Source organism: Sapajus apella, unplaced genomic scaffold (genome assembly GCF_009761245.1).
Source record: "Sapajus apella isolate SASKATOON/1434 unplaced genomic scaffold, GSC_monkey_1.0 scaffold62, whole genome shotgun sequence".
Classification (NCBI taxonomy): Eukaryota; Metazoa; Chordata; class Mammalia; order Primates; family Cebidae; genus Sapajus; species Sapajus apella.
The window spans coordinates 7062710-7084854 of NW_022437002.1; the positions used below are offsets into that span (position 1 = coordinate 7062710).

Genomic DNA, 22145 nt, shown 5'->3' on the forward strand with positions numbered 1-22145 from the left:
ATATATATGTATACATACGTATGCATATATACATATATATGCATACGTATGTATATATACGTATACATACGTATACGTATGTATACGTATATATACATATACATAAACATACATATGTATGTATATATATACATATGTACATACATATGTACACATACACAGTCAGGCATGGCTTAATGATGGAAATATGTTCTGAGAAATGTGGTGTTAGGTGATTTTGTTATTGCATGAACATCATAGAGGGTGCTTACACAAACTTAGATGGTATAGCCTACTACACACCTAGGCTATGTGGTATTGACTATTCCTTGTGTTCTACAAACCTATACAGCATGATATTATAATCAATATTATGACAATTCTAACGCATTGGTAAGTTTTTGCATATCTGAACATAGAAAAGTTACAGTAAAAATACATTATTAAAATCTTATGGGACCACTATTGTATATGTGATCTGTCCTTGACAAAAATGTCATTATACAGCACATGACTGTTAGGATATCTAGCTTCAAATGACAGAAAACTAAGTGAAAGTAAGTTAAGTACAAGAGGAAATCTATTGGCTCACAGAATTTGGAAGTTCAAAAATTGGATTCAGTTGGGCACAGTGGCTCATGCCTGTAATCCCAGCACTTTGGGAGACCAAGGTGGACAGATCACCTGAGGTAAGGAGTTTGAGACCAGCCTGGCCAATATGGTGAAACCCTGTGTCTACTAAAAATACAAAAATTAGCTGGGCATGGTGGTGTGCACCTGTAGTCCCAGCTACTCGGCAGGATGAGGCAGGAGAGTCACTTGAACTCAGGAGGCAGAGGTTGCAGTGAGCTGAGATCACGTCCTGCACTCCAGACTGGGTGACAGAGTGAGACTCCATCTCAAACAAAAAAAGTTGGACTTCACAAATGGCTAGAGCAAGGAGATACAAGGGGATCAAAAGTGTCATTATGGCTTGGCACAGTGGCTTATGCCTGTAATCCCAGAACTTTGGGAGGCCAAGGCGGGCAGATCACCTGAGGTAGGGAGTTCAAGACCAGCCTGACCAACATGGAGAAACCCTGTGTCTACTAAAAATACAAAATTAGCCTGGCATGGTGGTGCATGCCTGCAATCCCAGCTACTTGGGAGGCTGAGGCAGGAGTCGCTTGAACCCGGGAGGCAGAGGTTGTCATGAGCCGAGATCGCACCATTGCACTCCAGCCTGGGCAACAAGAGCAAAACTCCATCTCAAAAAAAAAAAAAGTGTAATTATGTGATCTAGACTAGTGAAACCGAATACTCCATCTCCCAGGTATTGTGATTAGGTAAGTGGTAGTCATTAGATGGTATCAACACCTTGCTTGCTGAGATTTTTGCCCCTAAACTTTTAAGAAATACACTTTTTATCCAGTGAAAATATCCTTCAAAAATGGAAGTAAAATAAGGACATTATCAGAGGATAATGAAAATCCATTATTAGAGGATGTCAGATTCCTCTAAAGTGGTAAAATATTGATTCTTAATTGGATTATAAAAAGTTATCAGAGGATAATGGAATTCCTCCAATGAAGGGAACCTGGAATGTCAAGAATAAGGAAGAATAACAGAAATGGTAAATATCTGGGTAAACATTCCTCTTTTTAGTTTACATATGTAAAAGTATATGTAAAAGTATATGTATGTAAAAGTATACATATACACATACAAAAATACATATGTAAAAGTATATGTGTATGTGTGTGTCTGTGTATATATATGTGTGTTTGTATATCTACACACATAAAATTATAACAAAAATTATAACACTGTCTGATGTGGCTTGCAATTCTACTACATAAGATAACTATAACATAAAGGATGGGGAAGGAGATAAAGGAACTTATATAGTGATAACATTTCTGTACTTCCCCAAAAGTGGTAAAATACCGGTTCTTAAGTGGACTACAAAGAGTTAATATGTTTATTGTAATCCCTAGAACAAACACTAAAAAAAAAAATGATATACAGATATGTGAAAAAACATAACAGATCAGCCAGGCATGATGGTGCACCCATGAATGCATATAATCCAAGATACTGGGGGGGCTGAAGCAGAAGGATCGCCTGAACCCAGGAGTTTCGGACCAGCCTGGGCAACATAGTGAGAGAAAAAAAAGAAAAGAAAAAAGAGAGAAAGAGGAAGGAAGGAAAGAAGGAAGGAAGGAGAAACAATGAATCAACTAAAATGAAATACCTACAGATGTTCAATTAGCAAAAAAAAAAGGGCAAGGAAAGGGAACAGAGCACAAATAAATGGTACACCTAAATCTGACCGTTATCAATAATTACATTAAATTTTACTGATCTACAAATACCAATTAAGTGAAAGAAAGTATCATAATGGAATTATTTACTTATTTATTTATTTAATTTTTCAAAGACAGAGTCTCACTCTATCGTCCAAGCTGGAGTACAAAGGCATGATCTCAGCTCACTGCAACCTCCGCCTCACGAGTTCAAGCAATTCTCCTGCCTCGGACTCCCAGGTAGCTGAGACTACAGGTGTAAGCCACCATACCCTACTAATTTATGTATTTTTAGTAGAGACTAGGTTTCACCATGTTGGCCAGGCTGGTCTCAAACTCCGACCTCAGGTGATCAGCCTACCTCAGCCTCCCAACGCACTGGGATTACAGGCATTAGCCACAGCGCCCAGCCTATCATAATGAAATTTTTTAAATCGCCCAACTAGACTTGCCCCCCGTGCCTTGCCGCTCTTGGGTTCTTCTGCTTCTGTCTGCCGCCAGGGCCCAAGCTGACATCGCCCTGATTGGATTGGCCGTCATGGGCCAGAACTTAATTCTGAACATGAATGACCACGACTTTGTGGTCTGTGCTTTTAATAGGACCATCTCCAAAGTTGATGATTTCTCGGCCAGTGAGGCAAAGGGAACCAAAGTGGTGGGTGCTCAGTCCCTGAAGGAGATGGTCTCCGAGCTGAAGACACCCCAGCGGATCATCCTCCTGGTGAAGGCTGGGCAAGCAGTTGATTTCATCAAAAAACTGGTACCATTGTTGGACACTGGTGACATCATCATTGATGGAGGAAATTCTGAATATAGGGATACCACAAGATAGTGCCGAGACCTCAAGGCCAAGGGAATTTTATTTGTGGGGAGCAGAGTCAGTGGTGGAGAGGAAGGGGCCCGGTATGGCCCATCACTCATGCCAGGAGGGAACAAAGAAGCATGGCCCCACATGAAGACCATCTTCCAAGGCATTGCTGCAAAAGTAGGAACTGGAGAACCCTGCTGTGACTGGGAGGGAGACAAAGGAGCAGACCACTTCATGAAGATGGTGCACAGCAGGATAGAGTATGGGGACATGGAGCTGATCTGCAAGGCATACCACCTGATGAAAGACGTGCTGGGCATGGCGCAGGACGAGATGGTGCAGGCCTTTGAGGATTGGAACAAGACAGAGCTAGACTTATTCCTGATTGAAATCACAGCCAATATTCTCAAGTTCCAAGATGCGGATAGCAGACATCTGCTGCCAAAGATCAGAGACAGCGCGGGGCAGAAGGGCACGGGGAAGTGGACCGCCATCTCCGCCCTGGAGTACGGCATACTCGTCCCCCTCATTGGAGAAGCTGTCATTGCTGGGTGCTTATCATCTCTGAAGAATGAGAGAATTCAAGCTAGCAAAAAGCTGAAGGGTCCCCAAAAGTTCCAGTTTGATGATGATAAGAAATCATTCCTGGTGGACATTCGGAAGGCCCTCTATGCTTCCAAGATCATCTCTTATGCTCAAGGCTTTATGCTGCTAAGGCAGGCAGCCACCAAGTTTGGCTGGACCCTCAATTATGGTGGCATCGCCCTGATGTGGAGAGGGGGCTGCATCATCAGAAGTGTACTCCTAGGAAAGATAAAGGATGTATTTCATCGAAACCAGGAACTCCAGAACCTCCTACTGGATGACTTCTTTAAGGCAGCTGTTGAAAACTGCCAGGACTCCTGGCGGCCAGCAGTCAGCACTGGGGTCCAGGCTGGCATTCCCATACGCTTTTTACCACTGCCTTCTCCTTCTATGACAGTTACAGACACGAGATGCTTCCAGCCAACTTCATTCAGGCTCAGCAGGATTAATTCAGGGCTCACACCTATGAAGTCTTGGCCAAACCAGGGCAGTTTTTCCACACCAATTGGACAGGCCACAGTGGCAGTGTGTCATCCTCATCATACAATGCCTAATCATGCTGCTTCTGTCACCCTACACGATTCCACAGACCAGGACACTCCATGTGTCTCATGACATGCCCACATGGCCCTTTGCTATATTTTCTGTTCAAAATTTTTTTTTTAAGTGTTGTAAGCGACTTCTGAGGAAGGCACAGAGTTTATTTGTAAAGTAGCTCTGTGAGAGCCGCTGTGCCCTCTGCCCTTGCCTCTTGGGACTGACCAGGAGCTGTTCATGTGCATAGGCATGGGAACCTCGTCCTCACAGCAGTGGCCTCCGTTTGCCCCCTGTGCTGGTGCGGTTCCCATCACGCAGACGGGAAGGGTGTTTGTGCACTCTGATCAACTGGAACCTCTGTATCATGCAGCTCAATTCCCTTTTCCTTTACTCAATAAAACCGACATCAGACTGAGGCTATTTCTCCAGATTCTTAAGTAGGCTCACCTCGGCCACACGGAGCCATTATCCCCATTGGCAGAAAGATTTTTCTTTAAAAACGAAAAAAGACTAGAAGAACACAAGAAACATCACATTCAGGATCATGCTTAACTCAGAGGAGGCAGGCAGGGAGAGTGCACCAGGAGCTTTAATCCACTGAGCACGTTTATTTCTCCAATTGGGCAGTACGTACATGGATGTTCACAGTAACATGTTTTTTTTGTTTTTGTTTTTGCTCCTGGCAAGCTGTGCATGACATTCTTTATGCCTTTTTGTATGTCAAATACCTCATAATAAATTTTCTAGATGAAAAAGAAAATCACCCAACTATATATTGCCTACAAGAAACAGGCTTCAAATAAAATGTTACACAAAAGTTCAAAGTAAAGGGATGAAAAAGATATACCAGACAGGCGCAGTGATTCACAAATCCCAGCACTTTGAGAGGCCGAGGCAGGTGGATCATGAGGTCAGGAGTTTGAGACCAGCCTGGCCAACATGGTGAAACCCCGTCTCTACTAAAAATACAAAAATTAGCAGGGCATGGTGGCATGCGCCTGTAATCCCAGCTGCTAGGGAGGCTGAGGCAGGAGAATCGCTTGAACCTGGGAAGTGGAGGTTCCAGTGAGCCGAGATCGTGCCATCGCACTCCAGCCCAGGCGACAGAGCAAGACTCCATCTCAAACAGAAACAAACAAAAAAGATATACCATGCAAACATTAACCAAACTATAACAGGAGTAATTATATTAATACCAAACAAAGTAGAATTTCAGAGCAAAGAAAATTACCAGAGATAAAAGGGGGCCTTACATAATAATAAAAGGGTCAATTTATCAAGAAGACATAATAATCCTAAATATATATGCACCTAACAACTAACTGAACTTCAAAAACATTAAGGGAAAACGGACAGAACTAGCTGGGCACAGTGACTCGAGCCTGTAATCCCAGCACTTCGGGAGGCTGAGGCAGGAGGATTGCTTGAGCCCAGGAGTTCAAGACCATGCTGGGCAACACGGTGAGATACTGTCTCAAAAAGAAAAAACAACTGAAAGGAGAAATAGACAAATCCACAATTATAGTTGGAAACTTCAACACTCCTCTCAAAGTAGTTGATAGAAATAGTAGACAGAAAATGAGCAAGGAAATAGAAAAATTGAATAACATCATCAAACAATTGGATCTAATTTACATTTATAGGACACTCCACCCAACAACCTTAAAACATACATTCTTTCAAGTACATGAGGAACATTTACTGAAATAGACAATATCCTGGGTTATAAAATAAACCATAACAAATTTAAAATAATTAAGATAATAAACATTTTCTCTGGTCATAAAGAAATTAAATTAGAAATTGATAACAGAAAGATAACAGGAAATCTCCAAACACACGGAAATTAAACAACATATTTCTAAAATTTCTAAACAACACACTGACCATGGATAAATGAAGACTCAAGTAAAATTAGAATATTTTAATAGAACAAAAAAATACAACTTATCGAAATTTGTGAGATACAACGAAAGCAGTACAGTTGACCTGTCAACAACATAGTTTTGAACCGCATTGATCCACTTTTTTTTTTAATCGCATAACACAGGAAGCTTTATTCATCCGCTGCTACTCCAAAGAGAGGCTGGGAGGGTCACTCACTTTAATATGCTGTCCTCTTGGGCTTCTGCCAATTCTTTGGCAATCCATTTCAGTTCATCCTGCTGCTGCTTCTCCTCTGCCATTACCCTCCTTTCCTCTTCTGCCCGAGGTTTTGGGTAACTGTAGCTCGTGGCTCCGTAGGCCATGCCGAGGAACAAGACGGAGTAGCAGCCGAGCTTGATGAGCAGAGAGACCTCCGGCGGCACCATCTTGGCCCTGACCTTCGTACCCATGGACCCACTTTTATAAGTGGATTTTCTTCCTCCTGCCACCCTTGAGATAGCTAGATCATCCCCTTCCCTTCCTCCCCCCCAGCCTGCTCTGCCTGAAGACGATGAGGATGAAGACATTTATGACTCGTTCATTCCTGGCTTTTGGCACCAAAAAAAAAAAAAAAAATGACCTTTATGATCCACTTACACATAATGAATAATATATTTTCCCTTCCTTTTTATTTTCTTAATAGCGTCTTCTTTTCTCTAGCTTACTTTATTGTAAGAATACAGTACATAATACATATACAAAATATAGTTAATTGGCATTTATGTTATTGTTAAGGCTTCTGGTCAACGGCAGGCTACTAGTAATTAAGTTTTTGTGGGATTCAAAAGTTACACATGGATTTTCGACTGTGCAGGGTAGTTGGCCAAGAGTCAACTATATTTAAAGGGAAATTTACAGCATTAAGTCATATTAGAAAAGAAGAATGATCTCAAATGAATAATCTAAGCTTACATCTTAAGAAATTAGAAAAAGAAAAGGAAAATAAACCCAAAGCAAGCATAAGGAAGGAAATAAAGAGCAGAAATCAATGAAATTGAAATAGGGAAAATTGATAAAACCAAAACTTGATTCTTTGTAAAGATTAATAAGATCAAATCTCTAGCAAGACTGATGAAGAAAAATTAGAGTGGCCACAACTTATTAATATCAGGAATGTAAGAGGAGATATTGCTACAGGGCCTACAAACATTAAAAGGACAAAAATAGCAAAAACAACTCTACACACAAAAATTCAATAATTGCTCTTCCTAAGCTGGAGCTCAGCAAGGAGAAACCCATGTTCAGTTCAAGCGCCAAGACTGTGAAGCCCAATGGCCAGAAGCCAGACGAGTTCGAGTCTGGCATCTCCCAGGCTCTTCTGGAGCTGGAGATGAACTCAGACCTCAAGGCCCAGCTCAGGGAGCTGAATATTACAACAGACAAGGAAATTAAAGTTGGTGGTGGTCGGAAAGCTATCGTAATCTTTGTTCCTGTACCTCAACTGAAATATTTCCAGAAAAATCCAAGTCTGGCTAGTATGGGAATTGGAGAAAATGTTCAGTGGAAAGCATGTTGTCTTTATCACTCAGAGGAGAATTCTGCCTAAGGCAACTTGAAAAAGCCGCACAAAAAATAAGCAAAAGCGTCACAGGAGCCATACTCTGACAGCTGTGCACAATGCAATCCTTGAGGACTTGGTTTTCCCAAGCAAAACTGTGGGCAAGAGAATCCACATGAAACTGGATGGCAGGCAGCTCATAAAGGTTCATCTGGACAAAGCACAGCAGGATAATGTGGAACACAAGGTTGAAAATTTTTCTGGTGTCTATAAGAAGCTCACAGTCAAGGATATTAATTTTGAATTCCCAGAGTTTCAGTTGTAAACAAAATGACTAAATAAAATATATATTCACAATTTAAAAATTCAATAATTTAGGTGAAATGGACCAAGAGCTCAGAAAACAAAAACTAGCAAAACCCATTCAAGATAAACTAAATAACCTGTCCTATACAAATTAAATAAATTGAATTCATAGTGTAAAATTTTCTAAGATAGAGATTTCCAGGCCCAGATAATTTCACTGGTAAATCTTACCAAACATTTAAAGAAAAAAAATGACACTAAATCTTCACAGTAGGCTCCAGAAGATAGAAGAAAAGGAAACTGTTCTCATCTCATTTTATATAGCCAGAATTATCCTGATTCTGAAGCAGGGCAAAGATAAGAAACTACAAGTCAATGTCTGTCATCAATATAGACACAAAAATCCTCAACAAAAATATAAGATTTACTAATAATATAATATTAGTAAATCTTTAAAATATTATTAAAGAGAATATATAAAGAGAATAACACGCCAAGTGTTACCAAACCCCACTTGGACCAAGTGGGGTTTCCTCCAGGAAGTCTGGTTTTATATAATTTTATATAATTTATATAATAATTATATTAAATAATATATTATATTTTTATTATATATTTATATATAAATGTGTGGGTATGTGTGTATGTGTGTGTATATATATATATATATGTTTTTTAATTTTTTATTTTTTTAAAGAGAGAGGATCTCACTCTGTCACCCAGACTGGAATGAAGTGGTGCGATCATAGCTAGCTCACTGCATCCTCCCACATCGGCCTCAGGATTATAGGTGTGAGTCACCGTGCCTGACCTGGTTCAGTGTTTGAAAATCAATCAGCATAATCACATATTAATAATCTAAAGACAAACCGCATGATCATATCCATTTCCACAGTTGATGCAGAAAGGTATTTGACAGTCTCTTCCACAGGAGGCCTACACACCACCGCTTGTCCTGCCGCCATGTCTCTAGTGATCCCTGAAAAGCTCCAGCATATTTTGTGAGTACTCAACACCAACATCGATGGGCGGCAGAAAATAGCCTTTGCCATCACCGCCATTAAGGGTGTGGGCCGAAGATACTCTCATGTGGTGTTGAGGAAAGCAGACACTGACCTCAACAAGAAGGTGGGAGAACTCACTGAGGATGAGGTAGAATGTGTAATCACCATTATGCAGAATCCACGCCAGTACAAGATCCCAGACTGGTTCTTAGACAGATAGAAGGATGTAAAGGATGGGAAATACAGCCAGGTCCTAGCCAAGGGTTTGGACAACAAGTTCCGTGAAGACCTGGAGAGACAGAAGAAGATTCAGGCCCATGGAGGGCTGTGTCACTTCTGGGGCCTTCATGTCCAAGGCCAGCACACCAAGACCACTGGCCACCATGTCCACACCGTGGGTGTGTCCACAAAGAAATAAGTCTGTAGGTCTTATCTATTAATAAATAGTTTATGTACCCAAAAAAAAGGTATTTGACAAAATTCAATGTCCATTCATAATTTTAAAAAAGAAAAATAACTCTCAGAATAGTAGAATTGAGAAGAACCTCCTCAGCCTGATAATGGGCATCTGCAAAAACCTGTAGCTAACATGATTCCTAGTGGCAAAAGGCTGAATGCTTTTCCCCTAATGTCAATATGCCAAGATTGTCTACGCTCACCACTTTAACATTGTACTGCAAGTCCTAGCCAACATAAAAAAAAGGTATACAGATTGGAAAGAAAAAAATATAACTTTTCTTTTTCTTTTTTTTTTTTGAGATAGAGTCTTGCTCTGTTTCCCAGGCTGGAGTGCAGTCTCGGCTCACTGCAACCTCCACCTCCCGGGTTCAAGCGATTCTCCTGCCTCAGCCTCCCAAGTAGCTGTGATTACAGGCACCTGTCACCACGCTCGACTAATTTTTTGCATTTTTAGTAGAGATGGGGTTTCACCATGTTGGCCAGGCTGGTCTTGAATTCCTGATCTTGTGATCCACCCACCTGGGCCTCCCAAAGTGCTGGGATTACAGGCGTGAGCCACCACACCTGGCCACAACTTTTCTTTCCTTTTTTTGTTTTTTGTTTTCAAACCAAGCAGCCTCCCAAGCCAGAATAAGCTCCGAGAGACTCCCACATAACATGATTTTATATACACATAATCCCAAGGAATCTATTAAAAAAAACTCCTACAACTAATAAATGTCTTTAGTAAGGTTGCAAGGTCAACACACAAAAACCAATTGTATTTTTATATACTAGCAATGAACAATTAGAATTTCCTTTTTTAAAAAAAATTTTTGAGATGGAGTATCTCTCTTGTCACCCAGCTGGAGTGCAGTGGCCCAATCTCAGCTCACTGCAACCTCCGCCTCCTGGGTTCAAGCAATTCTCCTGCCTCAGCCTCCCAAGTAGCTGGGATAACAGGCACCTGCCACCATGCCCAGCTAGTTTCTGTATTTTTAGAAGAGATGCGGTTTCACCACATTGGCCATGCTGGTCTGGAACTCCTGACCTCAGGTGATCCACCTGCCCTGGCCTCCCAAAGTGCTGGGATTACAGGTGTGAGGCACTGTGCCTCGCCAAAAATAGAAATTTTTAAATAGGAATGTCTCAAAATAGGAAATACTTAGATATAAATCTAATAAAACATGTTCTATGTTATATGCTGAAAACAATAATGAAAGAAATTAAAAACATGAACTCAGGGAGAGGAGCATCACACACTGGGGGCAGTTGGGAGGGGTAGGGGAGAGACAGCGGGGGGAGGCGAAGGAGGGGGAGGGTGGGGAGAGATAACATGGGGAGAAATGCCAGATATAGTATGCACTTAAATAAATAAATTTTTAAAAAAGAAAATACTAAAATTATCTTTAATAAAATATATTATACCAATATTAAAAAAAGCAGATTTAAATAAATGGTTGCAGTGATTCAAGACCATACCACTGCACTCCAGCCTGAGCAACAGAGCGAGACTCCATCTCAAAAAGAAAAAAAAAGAAAGAAAAAAGTCGTATTTATTTCTTTCCAACCTGTATGCTTTTTATCTGGGCTAGGATTTGCAGTACAATGTTGAATTGAAGTAGTCAAAGTAGACAATCTTGGCTTGTTGACATTAGGGGGAAAGCATTCAGCCTTTTACTATAGGTATTCATGATTAAAAGACTTAATGTAGAAAAGACACAGATTCTTCCCAAATTGATCTATAGATTTCACACAATCAAAATCTCAGCAAAGGTGGTAATTGCACGTGTTGCACCTGTAGTTCCAACTACTGAGGAAGCTAAGGTAGGAGGATCACTGGAGCCCAGAGGTTCAAGGCCAGCCTGGGCAACATAGCAAGACCCCACCTCAAAAAAATCTCAGCAGTACTTTTGTAAATATAGACAAGCTGATTCTAAAATTTTATGGAAAAGCAAGGGAACTAAAAGAGCCAAAACAATTTTGAAACAAATCAAAGTCTCTAAATAATTTGTATTTATTTATTTATAAACAGGGTCTCACTCTGTCACCGAGGCTAGAATGTAATGGTGCAATCTCAGCTTACTGCAACCTCTGCCTCCTGGGTTCAAGCGATTCTCCTGCCTCAGCCTCCCAAGTAGCTGGGATTATAGGCATGTGCCACCACGCCTGGCTGCTAAATTTTGTATATTTAATAGAGATGAGGTTTCACCATGTTGACCAAGTTGGTCTTGAACTCCTGACCTCAAGTGATCTGTCTACATTGGCCTCCTGAAGTTCTGGGATTAGAGGTGTGAGCCACCATACCTGGCTTAAATATTCTCATTGAAGTTAAAATAAAACTCAAGGTCTCCTTCTGTTGCCCAGGCTGAAGTGCAGTGGTGTGATCATAGCTCGCTGCAACTTCTAACTTGTGTGCTCAAGTGATCCTTCTGCTGCAGCCTTCCAAGTAACTGGAACTATAGGCGTGCACCACCATGCCTAGCTAATTTTTCTTTTTAATTTTGTAGAGGGGACCTGGGGGGAAGATTGCAAGTGGGGGTAAGGGATAAAAGACTACAAATAGGGTGCAGTGTATACTACTCAGGTGATGGGTGTACCAAAATCTCACAAATCGTTACTATAGAACTTATGTAACCAAACACCACCTGTACCCCAATAACCTTTGGAAAAATTAAAAAAAAATTTTTATTGTACACACAGGGTCTCACTATTTTGCTCAGGCTGGTCTTGAATTCATGGCCTCAATTGATCCTCCCTCCATGGCCTCCCAAACTGTTGGGATTACAGGCATGAACCACAGCACTCAGCCTAAAATTTTTAAGGCTTACTATATAACTACTGTAATCAAGAAATTGTGTTGGCCAGGTGTGGTGACTCATGCCTGTAATCCCAGCACTTTGAGAGACCAAGATGAAAGGATCATTTGAGGCCAGGAGTTTGAGACCAGCCTGGCAAACATGGCAAAACCCCATCTCTACTAACAGTGCAAAAACTATCCGGGTATGGTAGCGGACACCTGTAGTCCCAGCAACTCAGGAGGCTGAGACACAAGAATTGCTTGAACCTGGGGAACGGAGGTTGCAGTGAGCCAAGATCATACCGTTGCACTCCAGCCTGGGCAACAGAGTGAGACTCTGTCTCAAGAAAAAGAAGAAGAAGAAGAGGAAGAGGAAGAAGAAGAAGAAATTGTAATATTTATAAAGAGACACACAGATTCATGTAACAGAGTAGATAGTCAAGGAGAAATGCAGGTGAATATGGCCAATTGATTTTTGATAAAGGTAAAAGGGAAATTTAGTGAAGAGACAGCAGTCTTTTTTTTCAACATATGGTGTTTGAACAATTGGAAATCCATATGTGTAGGGATTGGGTGCCAGAACGTAGGGAATCCATGAGCCCCATGTTGGGCATTAGAATGTAGGGAGCAAGCCCTACATCACCCGTGGGTACCCCAAGTTCAGTGCAGACAAAAGAATGAGAAAAAGACAAATTAAGAGAGACAGTGGGACCAGGGGGCTATCATTTTATCACTCTGGAGGAAACAGTGAAGGTCCCGAGCTCTGATCATCCACACTATTTATTGATTACAATTACTATCATCTATAGGGTAGGGGTGGAGTGATGGTGGATGAATCAGTGAGCCAGAACTGAATCAGTGAGCAGGAACTGGCGTGTCATCCTAAGGATTGATAATAGTGGCAGTTTGGGAGTTTCACAAAACAAGAACTTGTGGTTATCTTTAGCTTATTACCTATGTACAGCTGATGGAGCAGAGGCCTTTCAAGGAGCCTACATGTCTGGCTACATAACAGTGCTACAAAGGGGTTTTACGTCCTTGAGCACATTGTTTATGTTAACAGAGTCCAGGTCACCCTGCATCAGAACATGAGGCATGGAGAAGCCTTCCTCCTCAGAAGCCTTCTGTGGCCTTCTGCAGTTTGTTGTTCCTTATGTGTTACTCATAACCAATTTATGTAGGCACTCCAAGTCCTTTCTCCTTTGTGGTTTTTCCCAACACATATGCAAATATAATATATATGTATACACATATTGAACTAAACTTCTCACCTCACACATAAATTAGCTCAAAATGGAGCCTAAATCTAAATGTCAAATATAAAACTATAAAAATTTGTAGTTTTGTTGTTGCTGTTGTTTTGTCTTTATATAGTTTGGAATCAAGGAAATGCTGGCATCTAAAAATGAGTTTGGAAGTATTCCTTTCTTTTCAATTTTAAGGAATGGTTTGAGAGACAGAAAGAGAAAGAAAGAAGAAAGAAAAAAAGAAAAAGAAAAGAAAAGAAAGAAAGAAAGAAGGAAAGAAAGAGAAAGAAATAAAGGAAAGGAGGGGGGAAGGAAGGAAAAAAGGAAGGAAGGGCACAGTGGCTCACGTCTGTAATTCTAGCACTTTGGGAGGCCAAAGTGGACAGATTACAAGGTCAGGAGCTTGAGACCATCCTGGCTAACACAGTGAAACCCTGCCTCTACTAAAAATACAAAAAATTAGGTGGGCTTGGTGGCACACATCTGTAGTCCCAGTTACTTGGGAGGCTGAGGCAGGAGAATCACTTGAACCCAGGAGGTGGAGGTTGCTGTGAGCCAAGATCACACCACTGCACTCCAGCCTGAACATCAGAGGGAGACTCTGCCTCAAAAAACAAAAAAAATTCCACTTTAATTTCTTCATTGACCAATTGGTCATTCAGGATCATCTTGTTTACCTTCCACATATGTGTAAGATTTCTGAAACTTTTCTTATTGTGGATTTTATACCATGTTGTGGTCTAAAAAGATACTTGCTATGATCTGTCTTCTTAAATTTGCTGAGATTTGTTTAGTAGGTACTCACTACAGACACGTAAAGACTGGGTTACAGCCAGGCGTGGTGGCTCATGCCTGTAATCCCAACACTCTGGGAGGCCGAGGCAGGTGGATTACCTGAGGTCAGTAGTTTGAGACCAGACTGGCCAAGATGATGAAACCCCATCTCTACTAAAAATACAAAAAATGCCAGGCATGGTGGCTGATGCCTGTAATCCCAACATTTTGGGAGGTCAAGGCAGTCAGATCACCTGAGATCAGGAGTTCGAGATCAGCCTGACCAACATGGAGAAACCTGTCTCTACTAAAAATACAAAATTAGCTGGGCACAGTGGCTCATGCCTGTAATCCCAGCACTTTGGGAGGCCGAAGCAGGCAGATCACCTCAGGTCGGGAGTTTGAGACCAGCCTGACCAACATGGAGAAACCCCGTCTCTACTAAAAATGCAAAATTAGCCAGGTGTGGTAGTGCATGCCTGTAATCCCAGGTACTCAGGAGGCTGAGGCAGGAGAATCACTTGAACATGGGAGGCAGAGGTTGCAATGAGCCAAGATCGTGGTATTGCACTCCAGCCTGGGCAACAAGAGTGAAACTCCTAGAGATCCAAGATGGCTGACCACTAGCAGCTCGAGATTGTAGCTCCTAGTGAAAGCGCAGAGAACGAGAGGACGCCACACTTTCAGACGAATTTTTGTTGCTCACGCACCAGGAGATTCCCAGCGGAGGAGCCCCACAGGTCACCAGCACAACTCTTGTGGTCGGCGAGGCAGTTTTGCCGCTGCCTTGGTGCGGCGTTCTTGGTGCAGAGTCAGAAAAGCACCATCAATCATAACGCCGCTGTTTTGGCTGGCGCAGTGGGTTGCTCAGATTTTAGCACTGGGAAGCAACAAATTGGACGTCCACTCAGAAACCCAATTATAAAGAGAGTAATTATAAAGACACAGATGGATAAATCTATAACGAAGGGAAGAAAACAGCCTAAAAAGGCTGAGAATACCCAAAATCAGAACGCCTCTCCCTCTACGGGGCATCACAGTTCCTCATCAGCAACGGAACAAGGCCTGATGGAGAACGAGTGTGTTCCATTAACAGAAGCAGGCTTCAAAAGGTGGATGATAAGAAACTTCTGTGAATTAAAAGAACTTGTTCTAACCCAATGCAAAGAAACTAAGAACTTGGAAAAAGGTTTGACGAAATGTTAACAAGAATACACAATTTAGAGAGGAATATAAGTGAATTAATGGAGCTGAAAAACACAACACGAGAACTTCACAAACTATGCACAAGTTTTAACAGCCGAATCGATCAAGCAGAAGAAAAGATATCAGAAGTCGAAGACCAACAATGAAATAAAACGAGAAGACAAGATTAGAGAAAAAAGGACAAAAAGGAATAAGCAAAGTCTCCAAGAAATATGGGACTATGTGAAAAGACCTAATCTACGTTTGATAGGTGTACCTGAATGTGACGAAGAGAATCAATCCAAGTTGGAAAATATTCTTCAGGATATTATTCAGGAAAACTTTCCCAACCTAGCAAGGCAGTACAATATTCAACTCCAGGTAATCCAGAGAACACCACAAAGATATTCCTCAAGAAGACCAACCTCAAGGCACATAATCGCCAGATTCACCAGGGTTGAAATGAAGGAGAAAATACTGAGGGCAGCCAGAGAGAAGGGTCAGCTTACCCATAAAGGGAAGCCTATCAGACTCACAGCAGATCTCTCAGCAGAAAACGTACAAGCTAGAACAGAGTGGGGGCCAATATTCAACATCCTTAAAGAAAAGAACTTTCAATCCAGAATTTTATATCCAGCCAAACTAAGCTTCATAAGCAAAAGAAAAATAAAATATTTTGTGAACAAGCAAGCACTCAGAGATTTCATCACCACCAGGCCTGCTTTACAAGAGCTTCTGAAAGAACCACTACAAATAGAAAGGAACAACCAGTATTGGCCTTTCTAAAAAATACCAAAAAGTAAAGAACATTAACATAATCAAGAATTTACATCAACTAATAGGCAAAACAGCCAGCTAACATTAAATAGCAGTATTAAACTCACATATATTATTATTAATTCTAAATTTAAATCGACTAAATCCCCCAATCCAAAGACATAGACAGGCAAAAAAAGCCAAAACCCATCAGTATGCTGCATCCAGACCCATCTCACATGCGAGGATACACAAAGACTCAAAACAAAAGGATGGAGAAAGATTTACCAACCAAATGGAGAGTAAAAATAAATAAATAAATAAAAAGCAGGAGTTGCTTTAAAGCAACAAAGATCAAAGGAAGCAAAGAAGGATATTACATAATGATAAAAGGATCAATGCAACAAGAAGAGCTAAAGATCCTAAATATATACGCACCTAATACAGGAATACCCAGATATATAAGACTTATAAAGAGACTTAGACTCCCACACAATAATAGTGGGAGACTTCAACATCAATATTAGACAGATCAATGAGACAGAAAATTAACAACGATATCCAGGATTTGAACTCAGATCTGGAACAAGTAAACTTAATTAACATTTATAGAGCTCTCCACTTTAAATACACAAAATATACACTCTTATCAGTACCACATCACATCTATTTACAGGTTTCAGTGAAATATTGGTTGGCTGCTTGTTTGTTATTTTCTTCCCTCATTTTTTTTTCATGTCTCTATTATTAAGCACAATTATAGGCATACCCATTTTTAGACTGCATTCTAGCCCAGGCAATAAAGCAACACCCCTGTTCTCTCTCCCTCTTCCTCTTTCTCTTTATTCCTCTCCTTCATTCTTTTTTTTCTTTCTTTCTTTTTTTTTTTTTTAGGAAAAAAAACAGTGAAACTCCATCTCAAATAAATAAATAAGTAAATAAAAATACAAAATTAGCCAGGTGTGGTGGCACATGCCTGTAATCCCAGCTATTCCGGAGGCTGATGCAGGAGAATCACTTGAACCCAGGAGGCAGAGGTGGCAGTGGGCCGAAATTGCTCCATTGCACTCCAGCCTGGGCAACAAGAGTGAAACTCTGTCTCAAAAAAATAAAAATACAAATAAATTTAAAAATAAAAATACAAAAAAGTAGCGGCATGGTAGTGGGCACCTGTAATCCCAGCTACTCAGGAGGCTGTGTGGGGAGAATTGAACCTGGAAGGTGGAAGTTGCAATGAGCCAAAATCGCGCCATTGCACTCCAGCCTGGGCAACAAGAGTGAAACTCCATCTCTTAAAAAATAAAAACAACAACAACAAAAAGACTTTGTTACACTTTTACCTTTGGCCCGTCTAAAAATTCGGGTGCTCCCACATAAACCTTTAATGCTCAGCCCCTTTGAACTCACATATAGGAGACCACTTGCCCTTTTTGTTCCACCTCAAGGTCAGGTCCACCTCACCCAACTCCTCTTGTTTCCCCTCTTCTGTATACCATCCTCTGTTTCATTTTGGAAATATGTTGTCAAATACCTGCCACAGCCCGTCGCTGACTCCCCTAATCCCTTCCTACAGCCAGAAGACTGGGTTCTGGTAAAAGATCCCAGTCTTAACCCCAATTCCCTGCTCACTCCTAAATGGAAGGGACCTGACCAGATCATCCTTACTACACCCATGGGAGCAAAATTCTAGGGATTCCCCAACTGGTTTCATTATACTTCTCTCAAGAAAACAGACTAGTTTCAGTCATCCGTGGGTTTCCCACTCACCACAGCCTTGGACCATAATCATGGTGGACATGATGGAGTTGCCCAGTTCGCGCATCCATGCCAGCATGCTAGCTCAGTTCATCAACAAGCCTGTCTCCTTCATAAAGAAGCTGGAAGATTCATCCTACTGGAAAAATGTTTATTCTTTCAGATGGAGAAGGAAAAAATGGAAGCATCGAGTTGATGGAACCCCTGGATGAAGAAATCTCTGGAATTGGCCGGGCGTGGTGGTTCACGCCTATAATCCAAGCACTTTGGAGGCCAAGGCGGGCGGATCACCTGAGGTTGGGAGTTCAAAACCAGCCCAACCAACAAGGTGAAACCTCGTCTTTAAAAAAAAAAAAAAAGAAATCTCTGGAATTATGGAAGTGGTTGGAAAAGTAACCGCAAGGCCGCCATCATGTGTGCATCTTATGTCCAGTTTAAAGAAGATAACCAAACATTTAATCTTGGACTTTACAATGAAGCTGTGAAAATTATCCATGAGTTCCCTCAGTTTTAGCCTGTAGGGATTGTGCAACATGATTGATCTTGATAGATTTTCATATAATTGCAAATGAGCTATATTAAAGACTATTGAAGGAGGCCCCTCTTGTTTGGGGGAGAGATTTCTGTGCTTTCTCATATTTAATTTGCTCTTTTTAAGATATTCCAACCTACAGTTTTTGATGGAACTGACGTATTGACAGTTCTCACCTAAGTCCTTTTATAAAGAATTACTACTCCAATATATGGTCAGATTAGATGCAAGAATAAAGAATAAAGCAGTTGTCTGAGTTTACATTTCTATTTTATTAATAAAAACTAAAATGGAAAAAAAAACCAGACTTCCCTTCACCACATACCCAAACAACCAAATCTAAAACCCCTTCAGCCTTCTCTTGTGCTCTTGTGTCTCCACAGGATACACTTCCCTTTGCCTCACCCAAATCCCAGAGGAAAATGAAGATTATACACATAAATCGCTTATGCCTCTTTCTCTCCCAAACTTTCATTGCTTCCTAACCAACCTTGTTACAGACCTTCGTTGGTACCCATACAAAACTCCCATTATACATCCTGATCAGCTCCTTACCAGGACTTTGCTCCCATTCAAATAACTTTTTTCTCCTTTTGCTTGTTTCTTTCAATATAACTTTCCTAATCACATCAACCTCTTGGGTACAACAACTCCTCACTGCTCTCAAACTAGAACGCTCTATAAGCCTTACATGATCCCTCTTGCTGCAAGCTAACTCTTCTTTTGCTCTGGAATGCTGGATGTGCTTATCGCTGTCTTCCACAGCTTACACAGCCCTTCCTACACCCTTTCGTGACCTTTTAACAGGAAACATAACCCTAATCTATAAACTCCAAAAAAGGAGTTTTCTTTTTTAAGAGAGCTGATACCCTGGTCGGTGATTATTCCACTTCTAGGGCCAATCAGGCTAACAAATTATTTCAAACTTATTACAGCTCCTACAACACCTCAAACCCCAAGGCCCTCCCATTGAAGGACCCAAAACTAAACACACCCTACTTTTTGCAACAAGCCTCACTTTGCTTTTCAGCCTCCGAGGGAAATTTTCCTATAGGGTCCTTAACACCTAACCAATGCAACCGCACTATCATTGTTAAACACCCCTCTGACATCAAACTAACTGGGTTGACTACCAAGTATCACCTGAAGCAAATGGAGCATTTCTGCAACCAGTTTGTTTTACAGCCTCTCTCTCAACCAATGCCTCCGGCCTAACTTGTACCGTCCCTTGTGCCCAACTTTTTCCATGGCCCAATAGCAATGGTGCAACATCCAATCACATTAAATGTGTAAAAAAAAAATCTCTTCCCATACCTCTACTATAGTGGGTGTCTCCCTGGCCTCCTCCTTGTCCACCTGGACTAATGAACCACAGGAAAGAAAAAACATCCCATCTTTAATTCACTTGTTTTCTTTCCATATATCCACCTGTATTCATGACAAAGACTAGTTCTTTTTGTGCGGCACCTACACATGTCTTTGTCTCCCCACCAACTGGACCAGAACCTGTACCCTAGTTTATCTTTCTCCTTCCATTGGATTAGTTCTTCCTAATCAACCTTTGCCTGTTCCATCCATTCAATATGTTAGAAGGAAGGCCATCCAAGTCATTTCTTTGATAGTCGCCTTAGGTATAACCTCCAGACTTGGATTGGGAGCAGGCAGACTGGCCACTTCCTTGTTTTTTTCTTTCTTTCTTTCTTTTTTTAATAAAGATGGGGTTTCACCATGATGGCCAGGCTGGTCTTGAACTCCTGGCCTCAGGTGATCCATCTACCTCAGCCTCCCAAAGTGCTAGGATTACAGGTGTGACATACTTTAAAGCTCTTTCAACAGAACTTGGGGGTTCATTAGAAGATATAACCCAAAGCCTTACAAGAGTCCAAGACCAACTAGACTGCTTGGCTGGAGTAGTCCTCCAAAATAGATGGGGATTAGAATTTATAACTGCTGAAAAGGGGGGCCTCTGCCTCTCATTGGGTAAGGAATGTTGCTTCTATCTCAACCAGTCAGGCCTACTAAGAGACACTGCTGAAAAACATAAAGAAAGGGCTAAAAAGCTAAGGGAATACCAAAACAACCAAATAGATTCTCTGGGAACAAAATCATAACATGGGTCATCCCATTCCTGGGCCCTCTCCCAGTAATATGCCTAGGACTAATGTTCTTACCCTGCCTCATTAACCTTTTTAAAAGATTTTTAACTGACAGTATCACGGCCATCTCATAGAAAACTACCCAGAAACATCTACAGACGGCGTTACTCCTACAGTCGATCTAAAACCAAAGAACTCCCTGCACCCCCATGAGCAGGAAGTAACCAGAAAGAACACGCTGTCCCTCATCCTTTTTTAACTATAGGGACTAAATTGACACAGCAGGAGCATCACCATCTTGGACAAACACCATCATTTTAAGTTCTCCTTGATTAAAAACCACCTAAATACAGCTCAAAAACGTCAGCCTAGTGGCTAATGTCAGCATGACCAGAAACTTTCCAACCCTGAGATAAACCCCTCCTCCAACCAGGAACATGCCAACCCTGAGATAATCTCCCCTCTGACCAGAGACATTCCAACTCTGCAATAAATCTCTCCCTCACACAGAAATATTCGGAGCCTGCAATAAGCTCTCCCACCCCAAACCCTTAAATACCCTTAGTTTGTAAGTGAGAAGGATCCTGACCAAAATTGGCCAGAAGCCCCTCTCAGGCTTATTCTCCAAAATAAACCTGTCTTTGACTGTTGGGCCACTTTTCCTGTTTATTTCCTCTTTTGTTAACTCTTACAATTATATCCTAAACAAGGAGCGGATTATTCATGCCTCCCTTTTGTAGACCATATACTTCCTGACCATCTATAAACTTGTCATGGTATTGGTGGTAGTGTAGCAGTGAGGACAACCAGAGGACACTCTGGTCACCATCTTGGTTTTGATGGGTTTTAGTTGGCTTCTTTACTGCAAACTGTTTTATCAGCAAGGCCGTTATGACTTGTATTTTGTGCTGACCTCCTATTTCACCCTGTGGTTTAAAATGCTTTTACCATCTGGGAATGCAGCCCGGAAGGTTTCAGCCTAATTTTACCTAGCTCCTATTCAAGATGGAGTTGCTTTGGTTCACACATCTCTGACACCTGGATCCTCTTTCTTTCTAGTCCCACCAAGAAAACTGGGGTAAAGCTTCTGGAAAGTTTAGTTCTGGCAGGTTTTGATTTTTACTTAATAGAACCTGTTTCTCTTCCCTTGGGAGTTCTCTAGGGGCTAAACTGAAGGATAGACAGCCTTCATAATTTAGTGATAGATTGCTAACTTCTGGGCTTTTGACCAGCAACCATCTAACACAAAGGTTGCAAATAGGCAGCCTGTGGACTAAATTTAGCCCACCGAGTTGTTACTTTTTAACTACCAGACACTCTAAAATGTTTAATTTGTTTCTTTTTTTTTTTAATTAGGCAATTTTACATGAAAATATGGACTTCTACTTTCTTTTGAAAATTGGAAGTTTGGGCAACAGTGGGCCCTGCATTTCTGAATGGCAATGATTAGAGCTGAGTATTAAGTATCCTTTCAGTAGAGCATGTGATCTTCCATGCACTGCTGTCCTAAACACTCCCCACTCTTAAACCCAATCTAATGATTCCATTCACTGTTACAGTCTTGGCTCCTACAGGCTCCTGGTGTGAGATATTAACAACTTCTTTCAGGTGCTACATTTGAGGTTGAGGAAATG

At 41.2% G+C, this 22145-nt stretch overlaps 5 pseudogenes across 2 annotated transcripts; 4 read left to right on the forward strand and 1 right to left on the reverse strand.

The window, feature by feature from the left end:
* The first annotated feature begins 2716 nt into the window (after positions 1–2716).
* LOC116529255 lies at positions 2717–4689 on the forward strand (annotated as a pseudogene). The gene has a single exon (XR_004259438.1). The product of XR_004259438.1 is annotated as a 6-phosphogluconate dehydrogenase, decarboxylating pseudogene (transcript).
* Positions 4690–6231: 1542 nt separating this feature from the next.
* On the reverse strand, positions 6232–6530 carry LOC116529611 (annotated as a pseudogene). The gene has a single exon (XR_004259564.1). The product of XR_004259564.1 is annotated as an ATP synthase subunit e, mitochondrial pseudogene (transcript).
* An 815-nt stretch (positions 6531–7345) lies between these two features.
* On the forward strand, positions 7346–7943 carry LOC116529612 (annotated as a pseudogene).
* A 944-nt stretch (positions 7944–8887) lies between these two features.
* On the forward strand, positions 8888–9346 carry LOC116529613 (annotated as a pseudogene).
* An 8569-nt stretch (positions 9347–17915) lies between these two features.
* Positions 17916–18585, forward strand: LOC116529615 (annotated as a pseudogene).
* The last annotated feature ends 3560 nt before the right edge of the window (positions 18586–22145 follow it).